This window comes from Rattus norvegicus, chromosome 9, assembly GCF_036323735.1.
Source record: "Rattus norvegicus strain BN/NHsdMcwi chromosome 9, GRCr8, whole genome shotgun sequence".
Taxonomy (NCBI): domain Eukaryota; kingdom Metazoa; phylum Chordata; class Mammalia; order Rodentia; family Muridae; genus Rattus; species Rattus norvegicus.
In genome coordinates this window covers 28,077,094-28,092,157 of record NC_086027.1, presented here as the reverse complement: position 1 = coordinate 28,092,157, position 15,064 = coordinate 28,077,094, and the positions used below count along the sequence as shown (strand labels likewise).

At 38.6% G+C, this 15,064-nt stretch overlaps 1 non-coding gene across 1 annotated transcript; it reads left to right on the top strand.

The window, feature by feature from the left end:
- The first annotated feature begins 12,551 nt into the window (after positions 1–12,551).
- Positions 12,552–12,709, top strand: LOC120094927 (U1 spliceosomal RNA). The gene has a single exon (XR_005489614.1). It is a non-coding gene; the product is annotated as a U1 spliceosomal RNA (small nuclear RNA).
- Positions 12,710–15,064: the final 2,355 nt, after the last annotated feature.

Genomic DNA, 15,064 nt, shown 5'->3' with positions numbered 1-15,064 from the left:
ATTTTTCCTTTTACACTGTTATTTGTGACAAGCTGGGTTTAACCAACCCATGTATATAAAATGTTCCTAGAACAAAGTCAAATCACCAGTGGCTAAGCCACTGGAGATAATGACTCCCCCTGCTCCAGCAGATGACCACTACCAATGACTTCCTAGAAAACAACCATCTCCTATAAGACACTTCTCCTTCTGTGCCTAGTCTTTTTCATGTCCCTTTTCTATCAAATGCATGTCCATGCCCTAATGAAAAACACAAAAATAAGTCTGAGCTGTATGTTCATATTCATTCAATTTAGGTAAATTATTTTAAAAACTTGAATAAGGGGTTGGTAATTTACTGAAGTTAAAGATGGGCACCTGTAACTTCGCTTTTATATTTCAAACTAGGTGGTCATACCTCTCTCCAAGTTCTTCTAGAGGGCTGGCAGGGATATTTCCCACTAAACATTCACTGTGCAAACCTCATGGAGCATATAAGGGAAGCTTTGAAAGCTCTAAAGTTCTTCCCAGAGAATGGATCACCTTGATGCCCATATCACAGTAATTCCTCAAAGCAGATGTAAGATTTTCCTCTGGTTGCTTACCGTGGATGCTGTATTACTGACCGTTGTTGTTTGGATTTCTTACTGTCTATATCTTCTAACATATTCTTAAACAGTGACTTGCACTGAAGAAATGAGTTTCTTGTTTTTGCTCAACTTTCCAGTAAACCTTTTGAGATATATATATATATATATATATATATATATATATATATATATATATATATATATATATATATACCAACAACAACAAAATAAAACCAGTGAAAACTCCTTTTACCCTTGTAATTTTTTTTCTAAGAGGATAAGGTTTATTTCATTCACATTCATGGCTCATTCATTACTGAAAACAGGGCAGGAACAGAAACAGAGAGTGGGAACCCATGATCCAGGCCTTGATGCAAAGACTGCGGAAGAGGACTCCTTATGACTTCCATTTCATGGCTCAGCAGGAATAGAATGTGTCTGCCTGTCTGTCTGTCTGTCTGTCTGTCTCTCTCTCTCTCTCTCTCTGTGTGTGTGTGTGTGTGTGTGTGTTTCTTTGTTTCTTTTATTCACTTTACATCAGGCACACTTCTCACTGCTCCCTCCCTGTGATATTTTCCCATAATTCTTATCCGTATCCCTTCCGTTTTCCCTTCTTCTCTGTGAGGAGGCCCGATTGAGTATCTCCTTGCCCTAGCACATCAAGCCTCTCTGATGCTAAGTACTTTTCCTCCCACTGAGGCCAGATAAGGCAGTCCATCTAGAAGAACATATCCCATGTAGAGGCAACAGCTTTTGGTATTTACCCTGCTCTAGTCTTTCAGGAACCAAATTAAGACCAAGCTTTACATCTGCTACATATGTGTACTACATAGGACCAACCTCTGTATGTTTTTTGATTGGTTGTTCAGAATCACTAAACACCAACTGTTAAGTTTAACTGCAGCAATTGTTCTTCCTGTGGAATTCCCATCCCACAATCCTTCTTCCCATTCTTTCATAAGTGCCTCAAAGCTCCATCCACTGTTTGGTTATAGGTGTTTGCCTCAGTCTGAATCAACTACTGGGTGGAAAACAGTGCTAGACTCCTGTCTGCAAGCATAATGTAGTATCATTAATACTGTCAGGGATTGGTGCTTGCCCATGAGATGGGCTGAATTGGGTTGATTGTTAATGACTGATTTCCCCAGACTGAACTCCATCCAGTGTCCCTGCAATTCTTGTAAACAGGATGAATTTTGTGTTGAAAGCTTTTTGGGTGGGTTGGTGCCCCCATCACACATTTTTGGTTCATGCTTGTTTTTATAACATGGCTCCTTAAGGTTTCATATCCCCAGTGCTGTGAGTCACAGCTAAGGACACCCTCAAAGATGAGTGGTACCTGCCCTTATCTGAGACTCTTGTCTCTTTCCGGAGATGCCCCTTACCTCTCCACCCTAATCCTGTCAGTGGCAGATTCCCATTATGCTCAAGCCCATCTAATTACCTCTTGTCATTCCCCATAGCTCATCCTGAACACCATATTCCTTCCTATCCTCTTGTCCACCTAATTCCTTCCTCCATTTGGATCTTATTGCTATTTTATTCCCCTTCTAAGTGACATTCAAACATCATTACTTGGGCCTTCCTTTTAATTTAGATTCCTGGGGGCTCTTGAGTACAGCCCATATATCATGTACTTTAAAGCTAATATGATTGAACATATCATGCATGTCATTTTTAGGCTTGGATACTTCACTCAGAATGATATTTTCAAATTCCATCCACCTGCTTGCAAAGTTCATGGTGTCTTATGTTTTCGTTACTGAATTGTATTTTACTGTGTATATGTACCACATTTTCTTTGTCCATTCTTAAGTTGAGGGAATAAAAAGATGTTTCCATTTCCAGGCTATTACAAATCAAGTTACTATGTGGGTGTTCTTTCCTTATTGTTATTGAAGACCAGCTTTAACCCGTGATGGTCTGACAGGATGCATGGGGTTATTTCTATCTTTCTGTATCTGTTGAGGCCTGTTTTATGACTGATTATATGGTCAGTTTTGGACAAATTACCAAGAGGTGGTAAGAAGAAGGTTCATCCTTTTGTTTTAGGATAGAATATTCTATAAATATCTGTTAAGTTTATTTGGTTCATGACTTCTCTTAGTTTCTCTATGTCTCTGTTTAATTTCTCTTTCCATGATCTGTCCATTGATGAGAGTGGGGTGTTGAAATCTCCTACTATTATTGTGTGAGGTGCAATGTGTGCTTTGAGCTTTAGTAAGGTTTCTTTTGTGTATGTAGGTGCCCTTCTATTTGAGGCATAGATATTTAGGATTGAGAGTTCATCCTGGTGGATTTTTTTCTTGGATGAATATGAAAGGTCTTTCCTTATCTTTTTTGATGACTTTTGGTTGATAATCGATTTTATTCGATATTAGAATGGCTACTACAGCTTGCTTCTTCAGACCATTTGCTTGGAAAGTTGTTTTCCAGCCTTTCACTCTGAGGTAGTGTCTGTCTTCGTCTCTGAGGTGTATTTCCTGTATGCAGCAGAATGCAGGGTCCTCGTTGCATATCCAGTTTGTTAATCTATTTCTTTTTATTGGGGAATTGAGTCCATTGATGTTGAGAGATATTAAGGGACAGTGATTGTTGCTTCCTGTTATATTCGTATTTGGATGTGAGATTATGTTTGTCTTTTTGTCTTCTCTTTGTTCTGTTGGAAAACGATTAGTTTATTGCTTTTTCTAGTGTGTAGTTTACCTCCTTGTGTTGGGCTTTACCATTTATTATCCTTTGTAGGACTGGATTTGTAGAAAGATGTTGTGTAAATTTGGTTTTGTCATGGAATATCTTGGTTTCTCCATGTATGTTAATTGAACGTTTTTCAGGATACAGTAACCTGGGCTGGCATTTGTGTTCTCTTAAGGTCTGTATGACATCTGTCCAGGATCTTCTGCTCATCATATTCTCTGGTGAGATTTCTGGTTTAATTCTGATAGGTCTGCCTTTATTTGTTACTTGACCTTTTTCCCTTACTGCTTTTAATATTTTTCTTTGTTTTGTGCATTTGGTGTTTTGACTATTATGTGATGGGAGGAGTTTCTTTTCTGGTTCAATCTATTTGGAGTTCTGTAGGCTTCTTGTATGTTTATAGGCATCTCTTTCTTTAGGTTAGGGAAGTTTTCTTCTATGATTTCATTGAAGATATATACTTGTTCTTTGAGTTGGGAGTCTTCACTCTCTTCTATACCTATTATCCTTAGGTTTTATCTTCTTGTTTTTTCTTGTATTTCCTGTATGTTTTGTGCCAATGGCTTTTTCTGTTTTACATTATCTTTGACAGTTGCGTCAATGATTTTTATGGAATATTCTGCTCCTGAGATTCTCTCTCCTATCTCTTGTAGTCCATTGGTGATGCTTGTATTTATGGCTCCTTGTCTCTTCCTTTGGTTTTCTATATCCAGGGTTGTCTCCTTTTGTGCTTTCTTTATTGCTTCTATTTCCATTTTTTATTTCTTCACCTGTTTGTGTTTTCCTGTAATTCTTTCAGGGATTTTTGTGTTTCCTCTATAGGCTTCCACTTGTTTTTTGGTTTTGGTTTTGTGTGTGTATGTGTGTGTGTGTGTGTGTGTGTGTGTGTGTGTGTGTGTGTGTGTGTGTTTTCCTGCACTCTCTAAGGGAGTTCTTTATGTCTTTCTTGAAGTGCTCCATCATCATGATCAAATGTGATTTAACATCTAGATCTTGTTTTTCTGGTCTGTTTGGATATTCAGTATTTGCTTTGGTAGGAGAATTGGGCTCTAATGATGCCATTTAGTCTTGGTTTGTGTTGCTTGGCTTCCTGCTCTTGCCTCTCGCCATCAGGCTGTGTTTGATGTTACCTGGTTCTGCTATTTCTGACAGTGGCTAGACCATATAGGCCTGTGTGTCAGGAGTGCTGTAGACCTGTTTTCCTGTTTTCTTTCAACCAGTAATGAGAACAGAGTGTTTTTCTTTCAGGTGTAGTCTTTTGTGTCTATTGGTCTTTAGCAGTTCCTGTGGACTTGTGTCCTGAGTCCACCAGGCAGGTCACTTGGAGCAGAAAATTTGGTCTTACCTCTGATCTCAGGCCTGAAGTCGCTCCTTGGCGCTGGGTTTCAGCTCTCCATAAGGGCAACAACCAGAAGGGCCTGCACTGCTTTCTCCCAGGTCCCTGTGCACATGGGGCAGTGATGGTGCTAGGCCTTTTCCTCTAGAGTCAGAAATGTGGGCAGAGAGTAGTCTCCTCTGGCTTGCCAGGTGTGTCTGCCCCTCTGAAGTTCTAACTCTCCCTCCCACGGGATTTGGGTGCAGGGAGCTGTTTGACTGGGACCCTTCAGATCTGGGTGCAGTCTGGACTGCAGGCCTCCTGCAGCTTCACTGACCCTATCTTCCTGTTCCCAGAAGCCATATACAGTTTCCTCTTGGACCAGGAATGTGGGCAAGGTTGGGCAGTGCTGGCGATCTCTTCTGCCCTGCAGTGTCAGTAGTCTCAAGGCTATTTTAAAGTGGGTTGTTTCCCTCTATTTTTCTTGGCCCAGATATCATTTATATAAAAGACAGCTCTTGATTTCTTTCAGTAAATTTGGTATCCAGTCACATTCCTCAAACTATTTATCAGAAATAGGAGTTCGTTGGCAGAATTTTTGTGTTACCTATGGATATAATCATGTCTTCAGCAAATAGTAACATTTTGACCACTTCCTTTACAATTTGTATCCTTTTGATCGCCTTCTGTTGCCTTATTGTACTGGCTCGAACTTCAATTACCATATCAGATATATAAGGAAAGAACAAACAGCCTTGTCTTCTATCGCATTTTAGGGGAATGGCTTTAATTTTTTTGTCCATTAAGGTTATTTTTGGCTGTTTGCCTGCTGAATGTTGCTTTGATTATTTTGGCATTTGTGTCCTCTAACCCTGATGTTTCTAATACATGAGAGGATGTGAAATTTTCTCAAAGGCTTTTTCAGAATCAAATGAGATGATCATGCATCATTTTCTTTCAGATCATTATATGGTGGATTTTGTTTTGGATTGTTATATATTGAATCATTCCTCAGTCTCTGGAATGCAACTTACATGATCATAATAAAAGTTTGATATTCCCTTGGATGAATATGAAGTGTCTTCTCCTTTCTCTTTTCATTGGGTTTGATTGAAAGTATATTTTACTAGATATTAGATTGCCTTTTTAGGTTGCTTCTTGGGTCCCTTGCTTGAAGAACTTTTTCTTCTCTAGCCCTTTACAATGAGGTAGTGCCTATCTCTATTTATGTAACATGTTTATTAAATCTAGCAGAATGATTAATCCTATTTTCCCATTCATTCTGTCAGCCTGTGACATTTAATTTGAAAACTGAATTTATTGCTCTTGAGAGATATTAATGAGTAGTGATTATTAATTCCTGATACTTTCATTTGGTGCTAATAGTGTCTGTCCGTGTGTGTGTGTGTGTGTGTGTGTGTGTGTGTGTGTGTATTGTTTTTGCTAGTGGAAAATTACTTATTTCCTGATTTGCCTTGGATATAATTCTTCATCTATTGGGTTATAATTTTTCATTCTAGTATTCTTTATGGGGCTATATTTGTGGGTAGCTATTGTTTGAATTTGAATTTATCTTGAAATATCACATTACTCTTTCTATGGTGATGGAGAGTTTTGCTGGATAAAGTAGACTAGGTCAGCATTGTTTTATCTTTATTAAATTGAGTATGTCTTATTTACATTTCGATTATTATTCCCCTTCCCGGTTTCTAGGCCAACATCCCCCTAGCCCCTCCCCCTCCCCTTCTACATGGGTTTCCCCTCCCCATCCTACCCCCATTACCACCCTCCCCCCAACAATCAGGTTCACTGGGGGTTTTTGGAGGTTATAAGATATCTGGCAAGGCTGTTCTAGCTTCTGGCACATCTGTTGTAAATTCTATGTTTAGCTCTGTACCTCCCATATTATTAAAGCAAAGAATACTTATTATTATTATCATTATTATCATTGTTATTACTATTATTATTACTTTCACTATTTTTCAATCTCTCCTGTACCTAATCTTGCCCACCATGTTCCTTCCCTCTCACCTCTTCCAGTCAGGTCCCTCACCTCTTTTGCCTCCTGGATTATTTCCTCCCTGCTTCTACATGGGATTTAAGCATCCAAACTTTGTGTTTTCCTTTATGTTAAGCTTCATATGATCTATGAATGATATAGTGGGTATATCTTCAGACTAAGATTCACTTCTGAGAGAATACATACCATGTGAGTAATTTTTGAAGTGGATTATCTCATTTGGGATGATATTGTCTAGTTCCATCCATTTGCCTTCAAAACTTGTGAAGCCCTTGTTTTTAATAGCTGAGTGGAATTACTTTGTGTAAATGTACATTGTTTTTTCTAGCCCTTCTTCAGTTGAGGAACATTTAATTTTTTCCACCTACTGGCTATTATAAATGAGGCGCTGCTGTGAACAAAATGGACCCTTATTATATGTTGGAGCATCTTTGGAGTATATGCCCAGTACTCATATAGTTGTGCCTTCAGGTAAAACTATTTTTTATTTTCTGAGGAAACAGCAGATTAATTTCAAAAGTGGTTGTACCAGCTTGCAATCACACCAACAATAAAGGAGTGTTTCTCTTTGTTCACAAACTTGCCAGCATCTGTTGTCACTTGACATTTCTATCTCTGCCATTCTGATTGGTATAGGGAGGGATCGCAAGGACTTTTTGATTTGCGTTTTCCTGACGAGTAAAGATGTTGAATATTTCTTTAGGTACTTCTCAGTATCGTTCAAGATTCCTTAGTTGAGAATGTTATATTTAGCTGTGCACCCCATTTTTACTGGGTTATTTTTAGTTTTATAGAGTTTAACTTCTTGAGTTATTTGCATATTTTGGATGTTAGCCCTCTATCAGATAAAGAATTAGTACATGCTTTTACATATTCTGTAGGTTGTCAACTTATCCTATTGATGGTTTCCTTTGCCTTAAAAAAGATATTCAGTCTCATGAGTTCCCATTTGTCAACTGTTAATCTAAGAGACTGTGCCATGGGTGTTCTCTTAAGGAAATTTTATGCTGTGCCTATGTGTTCAAGTTTCTTTACTACCTTTTCTTCTATTATATTCAACATGTCTGATTTTGTGTAAAACTCCTTGATCCACTTGTACTTAATGAATACAAGTACAAGAGATAAAAAGCTATCAATTTGCATTCCTTCACATGCAGATCTCCAGTTAGACCAGCATCATTTGTTGCAAATGCTTTCTTCTCTCCACTGTATGGTTTTGGCTTCTTTATCAAATATAGGTGCGCAGATTTAATCTAGGTTTTCAATTCTATCGCATTAATCTACCTGTCCATCTCTGTACTAATAACGTGGTTAATTTTATTACTCTTGCTCTGAAACACAACTTGAGATCAGGGATGGTGAATCACCAAGAATTTCTTTTATTGCTGACAATTGTCTTCTCTAACCTTGTTTTTTGTTTTGTTTTGTTTTTTTTTTTGTTTTTGTTTTTCCAGATGAAATATCAAATTGCTCTTTCTAACTCTGTGAAAAATTGACTTGGAATTTTGATGGGGATTGCATTGAAACTGTAGATTGCTTTTGGGAAGATGGTCATTTTTACTGTATTAATCCTGCCAGTCCATGAGCATGGGTTGTCTTCCTTTTGATCTTCTGAGATCTTTAATTGCTTTTTCGAGAGATTTGAAGTTATTGTCATACAGATCTTTCACTGTCTTGGTTTGATTTGCACCAAGATATTTTATATTATTTGTTTCTATTATTAAGGGTGTTGTTTCTCTAATTTCTTTCTCATCTTGTTTATCCTTTGAGTAGAAGGAGGCTACTGATTAGTTTGCGTTAATTTATATCCAGGCACTCAGCTAAAGTTGTTTTTCAGGTCTAGGAGTTCTCTAGTATGTTTCTAGGCATCTCATTCTTTAGGCTAGGAAAGATTTCTTCTATGATTTTGTTGAAAATATTTTATGAGCCTTGGTGCTGTAACTCTGCCCTTTCTATTTTTATTACTCTTACTTTAAGTCTATTCATGGTTTCCCTAATTTCCTGGATGTACTATCTCAAGAATTATTTAGAGTTTACATTTTCTTTGATTGATTTATCAATTTCTTCTATTTGATCTTCTATACTTGACATTATCTTTCCAACTCTTGTGCTCTGTTGTTTATGCTGTCCAGTTAGGGCAAAGTGGTGGGAAAAGAATTGAAGTAGCGCAATATTCAGGAAAGCTTGGCGTGCAGAGAGGACTCAGGTAGCAGTGAATATGTTTGAAGGAAGGGAAGCTAACTAATATGGTTCATGATTTGCTGGTCTGAAAGAGGTAAACAGAGAGATGGTGGGAGAATGGTGGTCTACGATGAATAGCAGATTTCTCAAGGCTTCTTAGTGTGCCCCAAGAGGACTCAGTGAACAAAGGAATGAAAGTTGCATTATTTTATGTGACTTTAAGTATATTCCATGATAGTCTGGGTACTTACGTGTCTCTGGGTGTATCAACTAGCATAGCTGTTTGTCTATATGTATGTGTAGTTGAAATCACCTGTCTACTCTATTAGAGTCCATCCTGCTAATTGATATAGTGTCATACATTAAAACTAGCGCTTATTGATTCCTGTACTAGGGGCCACACAAGTTACTGAATTTTCCTTTTTCAATCTCCCAACGGCAATATGCCTGACCATTTATACCAGTCCTAGTTATCCAAACTCAAGTCCATGCTTGCTTGACAGACTACTCATGAACCATCTTCAAAACACTAATGATTTTATTTTTCTTATTAACCGTTCAATAAATTTAAATAAATGTAATATATGCTTTATTTTACTGACTTCCATGTTATTATTCATTTATATTACTCATTAAAATTTTATTAACTAAATAAACAAAAATATTCAATCATGTATTAAAAAGATGTCCTAGGAGAGGCTCTGTCTGCACCTGACTAATACATACGCAGATACTCACAGTCAAATATAGGACTGAGCCCAGGGATCCAAATGGAAGTTTTAGGGAAAGGACTCAAGAGCTAACGGGGATGGCAGTCCCATAGTAAGAACAACCATATCAAAAAATGGACCCCCCACAAGCTCCCAGGAACTAAATCAACAACCAATGTGTTTGATAGGATCTTGGTTCCAGCTACATATGTAGCAGAGATTGGCCTTATCTGGCATCAATGGTAGGGGAAGCCCTTGGTCCTGCGGAGGCTTTATGCCCCAGTGTAGGGGGATGCTAGAAGAGTGAGATGGGAGTGGCTGAATAGGTTAAGGACCACCCTCTTAGAGGCAAAGGGGAGAGGGGATGTGATGGGTATTTGCAGCAAACATTGCAATGGATCCTTTAGACCAATGGTAAATACACATCACTTCTGGAGTAGACAATTATTTCACTGTCACTATAGTGAGGTGCCAGGATACCAGCACCCATGGGCACTTTTATAAACATAATGGAAATAGTCACTGAAATGTGCCTGAAATGTGTCTCATTAGATTTCTAGGATCCTCTATCTTGTGTCTTAAAATATCCCATTGGACATGAGTACTCATACAGTTAGAGAAATATTGAAGCCTCCCTCACCTTTCACAAAATTCAGAATGCGCACTGTATTTTTCTATCCCACCAGCCTTCCATAGATTCCACCTTCCTGCTTTTATTTGATAATTTGTTTCCCTTTCCCTTTTCATTCATATTTTGCATTTTCCCTCTTGATGCCCTTGTCCTGATCTATATAAGTTCACATACTTGAGAAACTCAAGTAGGGAGAATCAAATTATAAGTTGAAGCCTCCTGTGCATAAATTACATGATTTTTAAACAAAATACTGGTGAAGTATGTGGGGATTTCACAAAACACTGAAACCCCATACCAACAAAGAAGTTTAAGAAATATTTGAAGGCCATAACCAATATAACACAAAGAAAAACTGATAATAAAGAATATTTTTGCTATTTATTTTTGCTTACATTTTGATTACTAAACAAATAAACAAAAAGAATTGCCTACTCATTAAATTAAATTTCTCTGAATAATTATTGGAAATTTCATAGTTAATATTTGAAATATGTGTATTAAACAACACTGAAATGAGGTTACAAATATGTAACTCTCTTAATAGTGTTGTGAATGAATTATGCATGTACACTGCACCTAAGCAGTCTCTCTCTTGATTAACTTTCTATTTTATATTAATGTTCCACAGGAAGTTTAGGATTCAGCATGTTCTCTCTTCATTTTGCCCTTCCGTATCCTGATCCAATGATAGTGAATTTACATTATGTTTCCTACTATGGACATTTATGGTTATAAAGAAAACATATCTGCTTTAGGTTCTGACACAAAATCTGATAGAAACCACATATCTGATGAAGACAAAGGCAATGAAAAAGATGTGTTTAAGAAGTTATGCTATTTTCTCTTGCTCTTACCCTCTTACCCTTTGTCCCTTCTCTCTCCATCCCCTTCCCCCTTTCCCTCCACATGCTCATGACTGGCCTCTACTCCTCTATTCTTCTATACTTCTTCTCTCACTAAAGATTTCCATGTGAAAAAAGGAACAAGTTGTGGTATATGGCATAGAGGGCCAAGAGGGAATAATCAGTGACTTCCTCCAAGGTCAGCATGTGTTTGAATGGGTGACGAATTTCTAGTCACATAGATGACCTATCTTATATTTTGACATTCCACAGTAAAAATGATGCCTGAGAGCAAGAAATGAAAACAATAATGAAGATCCTTGTTAATGGGCTGGAAATAACCAAAGGTTAAATTAAAACAAAATAATGCAAAACAAACTAGGGACAAAGAGGAAGAGAACAAAAATGAGAAGAAAATCACAATGATGACTATATCCACAATGATGACAAAATGATGAATTTTCATTAATTACTTTATTTATTTCGATTCAAAAAGTTGCTCCTCCTTCCTGCCCTCTTCCCCAGGAGTTCTTCACCCCTTTCCTCCTCCCTTTTGATTCTGAGAGGATGCTGCCCCCCCCAATCACCCACTCCCACCTCACACTACTGGTAATTCTATTTCCTGGGGCTTTACATTTCTAGAGGATTACCTTTCTCACTGAGGCCAGACAAGGTAGTCCTTTGCTGCATATATAACGGGGCTACAGATCAGCTCATATATGCTCTCTGGTTGGTGGCTAAGACTCTAGGAGCTCTGAGGAGTCCCAAAGAGTTGCTCTGCCTATGGAGTTGCAATATGGTTCAGCTTCTTCAGTACTCCCCCATACTCTCCCAAAGGTAATCTCTGATCTCAGACCAAGAGTTAGCTGTATGTATATGCATCTGTTTTGGTCAGCTGCCACTAGAGTCTCTCAGAGGACAGCCATTCTAGGCCTTGGTCTATCAACACAACATGCCATCAGTAATAGTGTTGAGGTTTAATGCCTTAGCACAATATGGATCACAAGGTGGGACTTTCTCTGGTTGCCCTTCATTTCAGTCTCTGCTCCATTTTTGTCCTTCCATTTGCTATAGAGAGAAGCAAAATTGGGTCAAAATTTTTGAAGATGATTGAGTGGCCACCCATCTCAGAAAGAGGCATACTAGAGGTGCTCTCTTTAGGTTCCATTTCCCCCACTGTTGTCCATTTTGGTAAAGGGCATCCCCGTTGGGTCATGGGAGCCTCTCAGTTCCCTGGTGTCTTCTATATTCTAGAGGTTCCCCACCCTTCAAACCATACTGTTGCAAATTTTGACTCATTCTCCTGACCCTCTGTGCTTTTCTCCTGTCTTCCACTGTACCAGATCCTGTCTCAGGCTCTCCTTCTTAGCTTCACTCTTCCACCAAGATCTCTGCTTCCTGTGATTTATTTGTTCCCCATTCTAAGGGGAATTGAAGTATCCATAGTTGGGCCTTCCAAAAGAAGAGAATGACATGAACATAATACCACATCCAACAACAAAACTATCAAAAACCCACAGTCATTTGTCTTTAATATCTTTTTATATCAATGGACTCAATTCCTCAATAAAAAGACATAAGAGATAATTAACTGTCAGGGGAAATACAATGATCACAAATGTGGTTTTCCCACAGTAAAGCTTATCCATTGTTCTCCTGGTGTGCTGACCCCTGTGTTTTCCCCAAATGTGGGGAAAGTGCATTATTTGTGCTAGTGGGGGACTACATTTGTACTCTCCTTTGGTTTCATTCTTGCAAAGTTCAAAAGCAACTAGCAACTGCTAATACAGAATGCATACAATATAGGTAGCAGTTTCTCTAATTAAAAAAAAATAAAAGGCATACGCTAACAGACTGGCTACATAACCGGACCTAGCTTTTACATTATATGCAACTTTCATTGAGTTCTTCATAATGTTAACCTGAGCCAGCATGGTGCACCATGAACTCTGACTGATTTACAATCTGTTTCCAACTATGCACTAGCACTCTAAAGTTTAATAAATCTCTATGAATTCAGAAACATAATAATCCTTTTGTATGACATGCCAAGCAACAAATGAGGGAAAGTAAGGAAAGCCAGAAACGGACACATACTTTGCCAAAACAATACAAAATGATCCTTAGTCCACCTAGTTTAATTTTACTCCTATAAAATCTCTTGAAGAATTCATCAAATTCTTCATTGCCTTTACTCCTACTAATATCACTTATTAAGCCTTTCTTTAAGATTTTTGACCTTTTCAACCCCTTTGTAGCTTTGTATGACATACATATAAAGCATCCATTTACATAGGAAGGAATATTTGATGATTGACTTGTAATGTGTTGACTGGAAGCTAAGTTAGTAACTAAACTTGGAAAAGAAGTTTTGTTTTGGTTCTTGCCCTAACATCCTTAGATGAGGAACAGCAATATGGAATTTAAACCACTTTCTTCCCACCTTCATTTACTTTGTCATAGTAATTTGGATTTTTTGTTTGTTTTGTTTGTTGTTTTTGTTGTTGTTTTTTTTTCAGCAAGTGAAGTCCTAATTAAAATATATTGGTACCATGATTTGTGAGTGTTGCTGCAAAATACAGGCTACGTTTTAAGAATTGTGGATGGATTTTGTAAGGTTGGATTAGAAAAACATTGAGTATTGAAAGATCAGTAGTGGCTTTTTGGTTAGATTTGAATGTCCCTGCCAGCCCCAGCCCATAAGACCTGTAAATTTCCTGGGTCTCCCATCTCTTGAGGGATAGGTGCATCTTGTGAGACTGAACCCAGACCCAGGAGTCCTCTGCTGTATATGTGTTGGGGGCGTCTTCTCAGCTGCTGTAAGCTGCTTGGTTAGTGATCTACTATCTGAGAGATCTCAAGGGTCCAGGTTAATTGAGACTGCTCGTCCATCTACAGGGATGCCCTTCTCCCCCTCGGCTTCCTCTAGCTTTTCCCTGATTCAATAGAGAGGTCGGCAGCTTCTGTTCATTGGTTGGGTGCACATATGTGCATCTGACTCTTTAAGCTGCTTGTTGGGTCTTTTGGAAGGCAGTCATGATAGGTCCCTTTTGGTGAGCACTTTATAGCATCAGTAATGGTGTCAGGTGGTGGGGCCTCCTCTTGATCTAGATTTCATCTAAGCACCCACCCCATTCCCCTGCTTTGAGTCCTGAGAGTCTCTCACCAATCAGGCCTCTGGTACAGTTCTGGAGGGTCCTCCCAACATTCTTCCTCCTGCAGTTGCCTCTTTCATTGTTTCTGCTGGTCCTGGAGGCTTCTGTCTTTTCCCTCTACCCAATACCAGATCATGTTTCACTGTCCCCCAACACCCATCCCCTTTCTCTCTCCTGTTTCTCCCTCCCTTCCTTCCTATTTCTCTCCCTTCCTCTCTCCCCACTTGTGGTTGCTTTCTTCTCTCTCCCAAGGGGAACGGAGGGGTCCTCACTTGGGTCCTTCAGCTTGTTTACCTATTTGAGTTCTGTGGACTGGACCTTGGATATTCTGTACTTCTTTTCAGGGGGAACTAAGAGCCACTTACCATGCATGTCTTTTTTGATCTGAGCTACCTCACTAAGGATAATTTTCTGGCTCCATCCATATGCCTACAAAACTCATTCTTAATAGCTGAGTAGCATTCCATTCTGTACAATAACCACATTTTCTGTATCCATTCTTCTGTCTTAGGACATAAGGGTTGTATCCACCTTCTGTCTATCACAAGTAAGGTCGCTATGAACATGGTGTAACACATGCCCCTGTGGCATGGTGGGGTATCCTTAGGGTATATTCTTATGAGTGGTATTTCTGTGTCTTTAGGTAAGGCTATTAGCAATTTTCAGGGGAAACTTCAAATTGATGTTCAGAGTGGTTGTACCAGTTTGCAATCCCTCCAGCAATGGATGAATGTTCCTTTTTTTCTACATCCTCAACAACATGTGTTGTCACCTAAGGTTTTGCTCTTAGCCATATCGATCGGTATAAGTTGGAATCTCAGGGTCATTTTGATTTCCTCTGATCACTAAGAACTTTGAACATTTCTTTAGGTGCTTCTCAGGCATTCAAGCCTCTTCTGTTGTGAATTCTCAGTTTAGTTCTATACCTCATTTTTTGCTTA